Genomic DNA, 14,630 nt, shown 5'->3' on the forward strand with positions numbered 1-14,630 from the left:
AAATTTTCAATTGCTGTGATGAACGGCATCTAACCGCAAAATTGAAATACACTACTGGCCATTAAAATTGATACACCATGAAGATGACATGCTACAGATGCGAAATTTAACTGACAGGAAGAAGATGCTGTGATATGCAAATGATTAGCTTTTCAGAGCATTCACACAAGGTTGACACCGATGGCGACACCTACAACGTGCTGACATGAGGAAAGTTTCCAACGGATTTCTCATACACAAACAGCAGTTGACTGGCGTTGCCTGGTGAAACGTTGTTGTGATGCCTCATGTAAGGAGGAGAAATGCATACCTCTCATTTCCGACTTTGATGAAGGTCGGACTGTAGCCTATCGTGATTACGGTTTTTGTATCGTGACATTACTGCTCGCATTGGTTGAGATCCAATGGCTGTTAGCAGCATATGGCATTGGTGGGTTCAGGAGGGCGTTACGGAACGCCGTGTTGGATCCCAACGGTCTCGTATCACTAGCAGTCGAGATGACAGGCATCTTATCCGCATGGCTGTAACGGAACGTGCAGCCACGTCTCGATCCCTGAGTCAACAGATGGGAACGTTTGCAAGACAACAACCATCTGCATGAACAGTTCGACGATGTTTGCAGCAGCATGGATTATTAGCTCGGAGACCATGGCTGTGGTTACCCTTGACGCTGCATCACAGACAGGAACGCCAGTGATGGTGTACTCAACGACGAACCTGGGTGCATGAATGGCAAAACGTCATTGTTTTGGATGAATCCAGGTTCTGCTTACAGCATCATGATGGTCGCATCCGTGTTTGGCGACGTTGCGGTGAACGCACATTGGAAGCGTGTATTCTTCATTGCCATACTGGCGTATCACCCGGTGTGATGGTATGGGGTGCCATTGGTTACACGTCTTGGTCACCTCTTGTTTGTATTGATGGCACTTTGAATAGTGGATGTTACATTTCAGACGTGTTACGACCCGTGGCTCTACCGTTCATTCGATCCCTGCAAAACCCTACATTTCAGCAGGAAAATGCATGACCGCATGTTGCAGGTCCTGTACGGGCCTTTCTGGATACAGAAAATGTTCGACTGCTGCCCTGGCCAGCACATTCTCCAGATCTCTCACCAATTGAAAACGTCTAGTCAAAGATGGCCGAGCAACTGCCTTGTCACAATACGCCAATCACTACTGGTGATGAACTGTGGTATCGTGTTGAAGCTGCATGGGCAGCTGTAACTGTATACGCCATCCAAGCTCTGTTTGACTCAATGCCCAGGCATATCAAGGCCGTTATTATGGCCAGAGGTGGTTGTTCTGGGCACCGATTTCTCAGGATCTATGCACCCAAATTGCGTGAAAATGTAATCACATGTCAGTTCTAGTATAATATATTTGTCCAATGAATACCAATTTATCATCTGCATTTCTTCTTGGTGTTGCAATTTTAATGGCCAGTAGTGCATGTACGTTAATGCTGATGAGTAGGAAGATCAAAGTTGTAATGCCGGGTAGTGTATTACAAGCGTCCTTCTTGATACAGTCAAGTCGTTTAAATATCTGAGCGTAACTCCGGAAAGTGATGTGAGATGGAACGAGCACGTCAGAACTGCAGTAGGTAAGGCGAATGGTCGATTTCGATTTATTGGGAGAATTTTAGGAAAGAGTGGTTTACCTGTAAAAGAGACCGTATATAGGACACTGATGCGACCTATTCTTCAGCACTACTCGAATGTTTGGGATCAGTACCAGATCGGATTGAACATCGAAGCAATTCAGAGGCGGGCTGCTAGATTTGTTACCCGTACGTTCCAGCAGTACGTATTATGGAGATGCATCGGGATCTCAAGTGGGAATCCCTGGAGGAAAGGCGACGTTCTTTTCGAGAAACAGTATTGAGAAAATTTAGAGAACCAGCATTTGATTGCTGTACGGTCCTAGTGCAGCCAACATACATTATGCGTAAGGGCCACGGATATAAGACACGAGAAAGTAAAGGTCACACTGAGACCTATAGACAATAGTTCTCCCTCGCTCTATTTGCGAGTGAAACACGAAAGTAAATGATAAGTAATGGTGCAGCGTGTCTTCTGCCACGCAGCGTACTGTTGCTTGCTATGTAGATGTAAACGTAGATGAAAGGCGCTCCACTGCGTTTCATGTCGGGACACTGGACGCGCCTCTCCATTTCAGGGACGTTACTGTCCACAGACCACTGTCTCATAGGTGATGGGGTATGACTGGGTGCATTGCAATGCTACATAATCATCGTCCCCGAACTGTTCCTCTAATTTGCATAGCACAAATGCCACAAAATGTGTTCATACCTTCCGGATTCAGTGTTTGCTAAGTGCGGTAAGGGGAGTACACTCTACCAATCGAAAACACCCCCGTACTGTAACACCACTTACTTACACTTCATTGGTGGCACTAACCATGATGGCAGGTAAAGTATTCTACGCATTCGCGAAACACAAATTCTTCAACGGGACTGACAGCGGGTGTAGCGTCATTCGTTACTCCAAATGACTAGTTTCCACTACTATGTCTTGTGGCGTTACCCTTTACATCAACTCAAGCAGGGCTTAGGATTGCCTAAAGAAAAGTATGGCTTGCAAGAAGCTGGACCATCTTGTAACCCACTCTTTCTGACCTCCAGCGCCCAGTCATTGACCTACCTGGTATACTGGTAGGTGACTGGTGAGTGATGCCTTCCATTGATTTCATACAATTTTCACAGAGATCCTCCGGAATGCTGGGCGGTCTCTGTCCTTCAGAGCCCCCTGTTGTGGCCGTGCAGTTCTAGGCGCTTCAGTCTGGACCCGTGTGACCGCTACGGTCGCAGTTTCGAATCCTGCCTCGGGCATGGATGTGTGTGATGTCCATAGGTTAGTTAGGTTTAAGTAGTTCTAAGTTCTAGGGGACTGATGACCACAGATGTTAAGTCCCATAGTGCTCAGAGCCATTTGAACCATTTTTTTTGTCCTTCAGAACATGAGGTCTACTTGGTGCTCGTTTCGCTGTGGTTCTTCCTTAGCGTTTCTACTTCGCAATCACGTTACGAACAGTGGACTAGTGCAGCTTTAGAAGATTCACTTACAACTTCCAGACTCACAGGCCAGGTCGATACGAAAACCTTTCCAATAACGTTTCGTCTCCGGCTGCGGGAGACATCCTCGGAGTTGAAGTGGCGAGATGCAGTAAGATCTGTGAGGGGCGCAGACACTGAGGAGGTGTTGTGGGACAGAGCTGACAAGATTTGTGCCCCGTTTTATTTACATGGCGCGGTTAACCACCTACGGTCGACATTTTTTGAAGACTAGCTGTTCTACAGAGTGGCGAATATAAAACCGGCCCGAACCCAAATGCGAAAGCGCGTGAGTAGCATTACTGGCTTGTCAGTTTCTTTGCCACTTTCCAACAGCAGTAGCGTGTGAGTAGTTCATACGGAAAGCCGTCGTTATAAACCGTGTACTTCATTGTCATGCCTTACTCCATTGAAGAACGTGTGTTTATTGTTGAAGAATATGTGCGCTCTGAATCCATTTAAGTTCTTTGTAACACTTTTCAAGAAAAGTTTCCTGAAAGTAATATTCCTGTAAAATCAACGATTCTACTGAGGAAGTGGCGTTCGATAGGCAGTGTTGTTAATTCAAAGAGAAATAAGGCACCGACTGTGCGTACACCTTGTGGCGATCGTGACGGCACACATTGAAAAAGCCCCTACATGTCAACACAACGATTATCACAGCAATGTGGAACATCTCACAGGTCGTGTCAACGCATCCTGCATGGCTTAAAAATGAAACCTTACCGTGTGAGTGTTGTTCAGGAAATAAAAGAAGCGGACAAGGGTAAGCGTACACATTGCTGTAATTGGTCGCTGGAAACTGTCGCTGAGGCACATTTTGATCCGTCCCTCCTTGTTTCGACGGATGAAGCTCGGGTTCATCTGTCGAGTTGCGATCATTCACAAGACACTGGGCAACAGAGAAACTCCATGGCATACTGCAAAAGCCGTTACACGATTTAAAAATTGCTGTACGGTGTGCTCAATCTGGTAACAGAATTATCGGGCCATTGTTGTTCAACGAAACTGTCAACACACATGTTTACTTGCAACTCTACAATGAATTTTCAGCTCTGTTAACTCCAAACGACAAATGTGAATATTTCCAGCAAGATGGGGCAGCTTCTCATACGTCCGATTTGTCCTTAGCTCGTATACATTCCAATTTTACAGAAGAGAGGACCATTACAAAGGGCTTGTGGCCACTCTGCTCTCCCGAATTGTCACCATGAGACTTTTTCCTCTGGGGATTTCTAAAGGAGAACATTTTGAACACAGACTTTAAATTCCTTTCTAAAATATGCTTATTAAACTAATAAAACTAAATATGTTACTTCAACTGTTATGGCTCTGAGCACTATGGGACTTAACTGCTAAGGTCATCAGTCCCCTAGAACATAGAACTACTTAAACCTAACTAACCTAAGGACGTCACACACATCCATGCCCGAGGCAGGATTCGTACCTGCGGCCGTAGCGGTCGCGCGGTTCCAGACTATAGTGCCTAGGACCGCACGGCCACTCCAGCCGGCCACTTCAACTGTTAATTACATAGATAATAATGAAACTGTACAATAAAAATGTAAGAAAGCGATGATGTACGTTGATTTTCTTCATTCATATTCCATTCAGTGCAGGGGCCGGTTTTATGTGCGCCAGTCTGTTATAAGGGGTTTAGCGTGATACCTCTGGCGCTATGTATGTGCCAGTTTTAGCCGGCTACAGCAATATATTTGAGCCACAACTTGTAACTATGGTTTTACCATTCTGAGATAACTGTCTTTTTTATCATGATTTTTATTCTTGACTCATGGAGCACAAACATGACATTTGACAAGAGCACTGTTGCTGTTCCTGTTTAATTTCATAATGAGACACCATTTAAGTTTTGCAATTGTGATGAAGATAGTCATAGAACTATCTAAACCTGGTTAATGTCTTTTCTTTATGATTGTGTGCACTCGGTTAGCTATCACATTTTAAATAATTGCATTCACGGTTGCAGAGCGCAGAGCCTCAAATTGCTTAAAAATTCTAACAAGGAGCTAGAGAGAGAATTAAGATCAAAATGAGAAACTTTTTCTTCTGTCTATTAACAGAATAACAGATCGCATTAAGAAAGTGTTAGGTGAGTGTAGAGTTGAAAGTATTTCATGCCAGCCAGGAAGATAAAAAATAAGAAAAAATGTAACGGCAAATGTGTACGACATCCTTTGGCTGCCCGCGGTATTAGCCCACAACTTGAAGGAAATTTTTATAAACCCGGCACACGAAAAGAAGTGTTAACCAAAGAGGAACTGCCGTCTGGGATGTAAGGACAAATCTAGAACATGTACGTCAACAGAGTAATCACGAAATAAAATGCAGTACGACGAGAGTCATATAGCAAATGTTACATGATCAAGTTCTCGTGTATAGAAAGCCTATTAAGATTTATAAACACAGCAACAATTTCAACAGGAAAGTGTAAGGCCTCCAATTAGATGAAATAAGGATGTCCAAGGCTCCCAGAGAATGATGACCGATTACTTTCAATCGAGAATGTTGTCACTACTAGAGATAGGGACAGACTGTGGTGCCCTCTTTACTGCCTATAGATTCACCTCTCCCTCGAGATCCGATTGGACTACGCGCATCACATATGAGGATGTCCCTTGCAGCCAGAGACGAAACGTCAAGGCAAAGTTTTACATATCAACGACGACCTGTCAGCCCGGAAGTTTCAGCTGATGTTGACACCGGCCATGATAACACGTAGTGTGAGCCTTAGAAGAATGGGAAAGTCCTTGATGTGTTTGTTGCTCGTGTGACATCCAGTCACTAGCCCACTTTCGAATTCACTGCATTCTCCTGACCTTTCTACTCTGAAGTTACTGCATCTCTATTGATAACAGAATACTTTTCGCCTCCCTTTTATACTTGTCGTCCGCTGATAACGTCATCTAGTGATCATTTCCGTTTTACATAGACGCCTTAGGATACGTTTGATGTGATACTAGATATCTCCAGTCTTAGACGGTACAAACCATCTTCAATGGTGTTTTGGCTGCCTCTTCTCCTTATGGTTCTAGATATTCCAAAGGAATAACGAAAGTGCTTCCCACCTTAATTGATAGCAAATCTTCCAACTGTAATAATGTACACTCCTGGAAATGGAAAAAAGAACACATTGACACCGGTGTGTCAGACCCACCATACTTGCTCCGGACACTGCGAGAGGGCTGTACAAGCAATGATCACACGCACGGCACAGCGGACACACCAGGAACCGCGGTGTTGGCCGTCGAATGGCGCTAGCTGCGCAGCATTTGTGCACCGCCGCCGTCAGTGTCAGCCAGTTTGCCGTGGCATACGGAGCTCCATCGCAGTCTTTAACACTGGTAGCATGCCGCGACAGCGTGGGCGTGAACCGTATGTGCAGTTGACGGACTTTGAGCGAGAGCGTATAGTGGGCATGCGGGAGGCCGGGTGGACGTACCGCCGAATTGCTCAACACGTGGGGCGTGAGGTCTCCACAGTACATCGATGTTGTCGCCAGTGGTCGGCGGAAGGTGCACGTGCCCGTCGACCTGGGACCGGACCGCAGCGACGCACGGATGCACGCCAAGACCGTAGGATCCTACGCAGTGCCGTAGGGGACCGCACCGCCACTTCCCAGCAAATTAGGGACACTGTTGCTCCTGGGGTATCGGCGAGAACCATTCGCAACCGTCTCCATGAAGCTGGGCTACGGTCCCGCACACCGTTAGGCCGTCTTCCGCTCACGCCCCAACATCGTGCAGCCCGCCTCCAGTGGTGTCGCGACAGGCGTGAATGGAGGGACGAATGGAGACGTGTCGTCTTCAGTGATGAGAGTCGCTTCTGCCTTGGTGCCAATGATGGTCGTATGCGTGTTTGGCGCCGTGCAGGTGAGCGCCACAATCAGGACTGCATACGACCGAGGCACACAGGGCCAACACCCGGCATCATGGTGTGGGGAGCGATCTCCTACACTGGCCGTACACCACTGGTGATCGTCGAGGGGACACTGAATAGTGCACGGTACATCCAAACCGTCATCGAACCCATCATTCTACCATTCCTAGACCGGCAAGGGAACTTGCTGTTCCAACAGGACAATGCACGTCCGCATGCATCCCATGCCATCCGACGTGCTCTAGAAGGTGTAAGTCAACTACCCTGGCCAGCAAGATCTCCGGATCTGTCCCCCATTGAGCATGTTTGGGACTGGATGAAGCGTCGTCTCACGCGGTCTGCACGTCCAGCACGAACGCTGGTCCAACTGAGGCGCCAGGTGGAAATGGCATGGCAAGCCGTTCCACAGGACTACATCCATCATCTCTACGATCGTCTCCATGGGAGAATAGCAGCCTGCATTGCTGCGAAAGGTGGATATACACTGTACTAGTGCCGACATTGTGCATGCTCTGTTGCCTGTGTCTATGTGCCTGTGGTTCTGTCAGTGTGATCATGTGATGTATCTGACCCCAGGAATGTGTCAATAAAGTTTCCCCTTCCTGGGACAATGAATTCACGGTGTTCTTATTTCAATTTCCAGGAGTGTATCTGCTTAGTCTTCCACATCGACTGCGGTATCTTATTCTACGACCATCACAGAGCTCCTCCCCGACGTAGAGGCCTTCAGTGTAGTCTTTCGACCTATCCGCTTTCCCCTCTGCATTCAACAGTGAAAGTCCTCTTGACTCTTAATGTTGACATCAATAGAGGAGCGAAAAGAAAGTGATGCATCTTATTTCTATCTCATTGGTGAGCTGATTTTTTCCGGGCCCTCTAGAGTTAAGATTCAGTCTGAGTCAACTGCAGCTCACAAACAAGTCATTTAAAAGTAAAAAAAAGAAAAAAACGCATGTTTCAGACTGTTTAAGAACCTCCCTGCACACGAGAGCAAAACAGCTGCAGCGCAAACGAGTTTCTGAAAGAACCACCTCAGGATGGGTCATATTCAAGCGTAGACAGTATGAGGGACGTAGTAGTTAAAAACCTCGCTACGGGTATTTCAAGCACCGCTCTGACAAGCTTATCTGCCTTCGTTGGACATATATCCGTCAAGCGACTTTTCGCAGAGGGTCCTTAGCTACGACATTAGGCGCGGCACAGGTGGAATCAAGATGAAGGAATTTATTACCTTCTGAGCGCGGCCAATTACCCACGAGCTTGGAAAATACCTTAGCTCACCCTTGTTTACAAAAAGGGTAACATGTCGTATGAACAGAATTACAGCCCAATATATCCGACGACAGTCGCTATTTTCTGTGATAATTCTGAGGCATCTGAATGCATAAATCATGTTATCCTCTTAGAAAATTTTCAGTTTTATGAAACTGGTTCCTTTAGTCACAATTTGTTTTATTCATATTCAACAAATACAATGGAAAGAGAGGTGCTAAATGATTCAAAATATGTTGGACGGATGATAAATCACGAAGGATGTCACACAAGTTTCAATTCTGGGTGCATTTCTATTCCTTATCTATTAGGAAGATCTTAAGAGGAATCGTCGTTTCTTCACATTACATTCAAACTCGTAAAGTGTTACCAAGTTTGTATTTTCAATATATGATGTAATCATCTAAGTTATCAACAAACGCTTGGCATCTGGTGTGCAAATTTCAAATTCTAGATCGATAAAACTCTTTTGGTCTGTGAGCAAAATTTATGGCGTTGGAATTTTGGACATCTATATTTTAAAATTTGTTTCCACTTACAAAACGTTGTAGTTATCGGAATAAAATTAAATCCGATGGTGCAATTTAGGGTGAGTGTGATGGGTGAGGCAACACTTTCCACCGCAATTCATTAATTTTTTTTTCAGGGCTCGTTTTGTATTATCGTGTTGCACAATTACGCCCTTTCTGCTGACAATCTCTGTGCGCTTCTCAAATAGAGATTGATTTGTTCGATCCTGTTGTTCACACAATGGGTCTGCTTTCACAGTTTATCCAGGTTTCACCAGTTCACAATTAAAGATCCTGTGAAAACTTCACGAAACACACAAAAGCAACTTTTTGTAGTTTTGTGGTGCAAACCTGGCTCAGATGTACTCCATTGCGATTCATTCGGAGAGAGACAATGCCTTTTCCATTTTGGATTATCATGCGGATCGCATTTCTCATCTCCGATGAAATCACGATCAAACAACGGTTCTGTATTGTGCCAATGAAGCAAAAATTTGCATATGGTGGATCGGTTATGTTTGATTGCCTTTACCAATCTGCTCCACATGATCTTGGATGTTCGACCAAAGCTGGTTAACAATATTTGTTAGTTCCTCGATTATCTGACAAGGATTTGCTTCCACTTCTGTTCTTAACATGTCACTGTCTAAAGTTGTTGGTATACCTAATCGATTTGAGTCAGAAAGATCATCGTCAACTTTGGTATTTACGATCTTCTAATGAACCTAGATAAACATAGCAAATGTTTTTGATAGCAGTTGTTGCTTTAATACGCTTGCGAAAGTCAAAAAGCATACGATGCTGTATTTGGCAGGCAATTTCACAATAAATTGCAAAAAATTAATATTTCATTATTTAGGATTAAACAAGTCACCATAACCTTAAAATATCTTTGGTTGACTTCCAAGCACACGATGAGCTGATAAATGACAAACGAATATCGACACGAGGATAAGCGAAGTTACTTTCCGGTCGTTCTGATATGCCAATGATCTTTCGCTTACCATTCACCAAACAGAAATGGTACTTGTTGATGAAGCTGGTATTATAATAAATGCCATTAGAGGGCAAAATGGTGCTTCTCCAACGATTACTCAGTGGTTCTCTGAAAGTAGACTATCCCTAAATTTTGAGAAACTCACTACATTCAGTTTTGTAGAACATATGGGAGGATAACCGTGGTCTAGGGGTAACGTCTTTGATTATTATTCATAACGTCCTCGGTCCCTGGTGCGAAACTCACCACCGCTTAAACTTTGATTAATAATCAGCATTGGCGGCCGAAGGCTTCCGACATAAGAAGTCACCCTCATTCTGCCAACGACCTTGTCAAAAGAGGGCGGAGGGGCAGAAAGAGGTTCAGGGTACTCTCTTGCTCTTGGTGTGGGAAAGTGCGCTAAAGGCGGAAGAATCAGCAATGGTTGGTTCAAATGGCTCTGAGCACTATGCGACTTAACTTCTGAGGTCATCAGTCGCCTAGAACTTAGAACTAATTAAACCTAACTAACCTAAGGACATCACACACATCCATGCCCGAGGCAGGATTCGAACCTGCGACCGTAGCGGCCACGCGGTTCCAGACTGAAGCGCCTTTAACCGCACGGCCACACTGGCCGGCGAATCAGCAATGGCTAATGGCTTGAGGTTTCAGAAGGCAACGGAAACCATTACATTAAAGACACATGTGGTGAATCAACAGGATATGTGGCCTGTAACTGAAGAGTGTCACGATGACCGCTCCATTGCCAAAAGAATCCGACTTATTCCCCCATTCGAATCTCCCGGAGGGGGTGGGGAGTGGGGGGTGGGGGGTTGGAGGGACTGCCACGGGGGTGTGACCGTGATAAAAAGATTATCAGCGAAAGGATAACGTTCTGCGAGTAGGGGAGTAGAAGGTCAGAAGCTTGAACGTGGTAGGGAAGCTATAATCTCTGAAATGGGAAATGCATAGGCTCAGTGTAGATATAGTAAGAGTCAGTGAAGTAAAATGGAAGGAAGACCAGGATTTCTGGTCAGATGAGTATAGGGTAATATCAACGGCAGAAGAAAAAGATATAACATGTGTAGGATTTATTATTAATAGGATGGCAGGGCAGAGAGTGTGTTACTGTGAACGGTTCAGTGACAGGGTTGTTGTAATCAGAATCGACAGCAAACCAACGTTAGTTCAAGTACACATGCCGACGTCAAAAACTGCAGATGACGAGAGAGAAAAAAAATGAGAATACTGAAAGGGGTAACACGGTACGTAAAGGAGGATGGAAATTTAATGGTCTTGTGGGACTGGAATGCAGTGATGAGGGAAGGAGCAGAAGAAAAGGTTACAGGAGAAATGGGCTTGGGGCAAGGAATGAGAAAGACTAATTGACTTCTGTAATAAATTTCAGTTACTAATAGCGAATAGTCTGATCAAGAATCAAAAGAGGGGGAGGTATACTAGGAAAAGGTCGGGTAATATGGGAAAATTTCAATTAGAATACGTCGTGGTCCAACAGGGATTCCGAAATCAGACAATGGACAGCAAGGCGTACCCAGTGGCAGAGTGGCAGATATAGACTCAGATCAGAATGTAGTAGTGATGAAGAACAGGCTGAAGTTTAAGAGGTTAGTCAGGAAGAATCAATATGCAACGAAGTGGGATACGGAAGTATTAATAAATGACGAGTTACGCTTGAAGTTCTATAAGGCTGTAGGTACAACAATACAACAATAAGGAATAGCTCAGTAGGACATCTCTAAAAAGGGTAATCACTGAAGTTGGACAGGGAAAAATTGGAGCAAAGGCGGTAACTGCCAAAAACCCATAGGCAACAGAAGAAATACTTCATTTTATCATTGAAAGAAGAAAGTACAAAAATGTTCAGGGAAATTCTGGAATACAGAAATACAAGTCGCTGAGGTGCCGGGAAGCTGTGACGAAATGGCTGCATAAAAAATGTGAAAAAATCAAAAAAGAATGATTGTGGGAAGAAGTGTTTCAGCATATCGGAGAGTCAAAACAACCTTCCATGAAACTAAAAGCAAGGATGGTAACATTAGGAGTGCAACGGAAATTCCACTGCTGAACGCAGGGGAGCGAGCGGATAGGTTGTATGAGTACATTAAAGGCCTCTATGAGGGGGAAGATTTGTCTTACGTGATAGAAGAAGCAACACGAGTCGATTTAGAAGAGAAGGAGGATCGGCTATTAAAATCAGAATTTAAGAGAGTTTTCTAGGACTTAAGATGAAATAAGGCGAAAGGGATGGATAATATTCCATCAGATTTCCTAAAATCGTGGGGGGAAATGGCAATAAAACGACTATTCACGTCGGTGTATAGAAAGTATGAGTCTGATAACATACTATCTGACTTTCGGAAAAATATCATCCTCGTAATTCCGAAGAATTCAATAGCTGACAAGTGTGATAATTATCACGCGATCAGCTTAACAGGTGATGTAACCAAGTTCTTTACAAGAATAATGTACAGAAGAATGGAGAAGAAAATTGGGAGTGCCTTAGATGACTAACAGTTTGGCTTTAGGAAAGGTAAGGGCACGAGACAAGCAGTTCTGACGTTGCGGTTGATAATGTAGGCAAGACTAAAGAAAAATCAAGACACATTCTTAGGATTTGTCTACTTGGAAAAGAGTTCGTCGGTGTAAAACAGTGGAACATATCCGAATTGCTAAGAAAAATAGCGATAATTTATAGGGAGAGACGCGTAGTCTACAGTATGTACTAGAACCAAGAGTGAATAATATCCGTGGACGGCCAAGAAAAAAGTGCTCGGATTAAAAAGGCTGTAGACAGGGAAGTAGTCTTTGGCCCTTCATGTTCAATCTGTGCATATAAGAAGCAATAATGAAAATAAAAGAAAGATTCAGTCACATCGTTTTGAAAAGACCCTAGTTCAAATGGTTCAAATGGCTCTGAGCACTATCCGACTTGACTTCCGAGGTCATCAGTCGCCTAGTACTTAGAACTAATTAAACCTAACTAACATAAGGACATCACACAAATCCATGCCCGAGGCAGGATTCGAACCTGCGACCGTAGCGGTCGCTCGGCTCCAGACCGTAGCGCCTAGAACCGCACAGCCACTCCGGCCGGCAAAAGACCCTAGTGATTCAACATGTAACTCAAAAAGGGCCACAAGATTTTCTATGGGCTTGAAGCTCCACAGTAATATTAGAGAATACTTGAATCGTTCAGGGGGTACCAGCAGTGTCGAACATTTTCAAGAATCTCGACCTGTTGCTCATCACACTGCTGATTGTAGTTTTCGGCAGTGAAATGTGTGGGAATCAACTTCCCAAGGGGAGGCGTGGCTTCATCTTCGCCTTTACTGTCACCTCCTCAGGACATTTCGTGTTGAGTATCAGCGGCGATGTGTCTGAAATGTTTTTCTCAGACAGCGAAAGTAAAATAGCGTGGCGGTTCCGACAAACTTCGCAGTAGCGTCAGAAGAAGGAGTGAAATGTGGGCAAGAGGGTGTGTGACGACCTTACCATCTTGTGACACGTTCACGATGGTGCTGTGCAGAATTCTGTCTTCACCTTCGCCGAGCCCGAAGGTGACGTCGCAGTGCGCCACGCCTTTTCACCATTATAGAGGGAGGCTGCAGGCACCTTCGGGCCTAATTTCAAGCCTAAGTCTTACAATGGGAGACAATTACGCCTTTTCCAAAGAAAGTGATCATTTAATAGTGTTGCGCAGATTATATTATTATTTGACACCGAATTAGGAAATATGACGTCATTAAAACTGAGATGCGTGAAAAACAGAGCGCAAGTTACCCATCCGCTGCTTGATAATGAGAGCACTCAGCGAAACAACTTTTTTGGCTTACCAGTTTCGGATATTAAGTTTCTCATTAATCTCTGTGTGAATAATCCTAAAGTAAAATAACCAACATAATTAGGGTTTTGCGTCTTCAACCATAAAAGGTGTACGAAGGGCGTTCAGTAGGTAATCCAAAACATTTTCTTTTCTGTGCCAGTTTCGATTAAGAAAATGAGGTATTTGTTGTGGGATGTCGTAGAAAATTCCGACTTTAGCCCTTATAGTTTCATGAATTTCCCACAGGTGGTGGCGCAATACGTAACCTTCAAGAAGGGACGTCGAACAGATGTGCAGAACTATAGACCTATATCTCTAACGTCGATCAGTTGTAGAATTTTGGAACATGTATTATGTTCGAGTATAATGACTTTCCTGGAGACTAGAAATATACTCTGCAGGAATCAGCATGGGTTTCGAAAAAGACGGTCGTGTGAAACCCAGCTCGCGCTATTCGTCCACGAGACTCAGAGGGCCATAGACACGGGTTCACAGGTAGATGCCGTGTTTCTTGACTTCCGCCAGGCGTTCGATACAGTCGTTTAATGAACACAGTAAGAGCATATGGACTATCAGACCAATTGTGTGATTGGATTGAGGAGTTCCTAGATAACAGAACGCAGCATGTCATTCTCAATGGAGAGAAGTTTTCCGAAGTAAGAGTGATTTCAGGTGTGCCACAGGGGAGTGTCATGGGACCGTTGCTGTTCACAATATACATTAATGACCTGGTGGATGACATCGGAAGTTCACTGAGGCTTTTTGCAGATGATGTTGTGGTGTACCGAGAGGTTGTAACAATGGAAAATTCTACTGAAATGCAGGAGGATCTGCAGCGAATTGACGCATGGTGCAGGGAATGGCAATTGAATCTCAATGTAGACAAGTGTAATGTGCTGCGAATACATAGATAGATCCCTTATCATTTAGCTACAAAATAGCAGGTCAGCAACTGGAAGTAGTTAATTCCATAAATTATCTGGGAGTATGCATTAGGAGTGATTTAAAATGGAATGATCATATAAAGTTGATCGTCGGTAAAGCAGATGC

The sequence above is a fragment of the Schistocerca serialis genome, chromosome 10 (assembly GCF_023864345.2).
Source record: "Schistocerca serialis cubense isolate TAMUIC-IGC-003099 chromosome 10, iqSchSeri2.2, whole genome shotgun sequence".
Taxonomy (NCBI): domain Eukaryota; kingdom Metazoa; phylum Arthropoda; class Insecta; order Orthoptera; family Acrididae; genus Schistocerca; species Schistocerca serialis.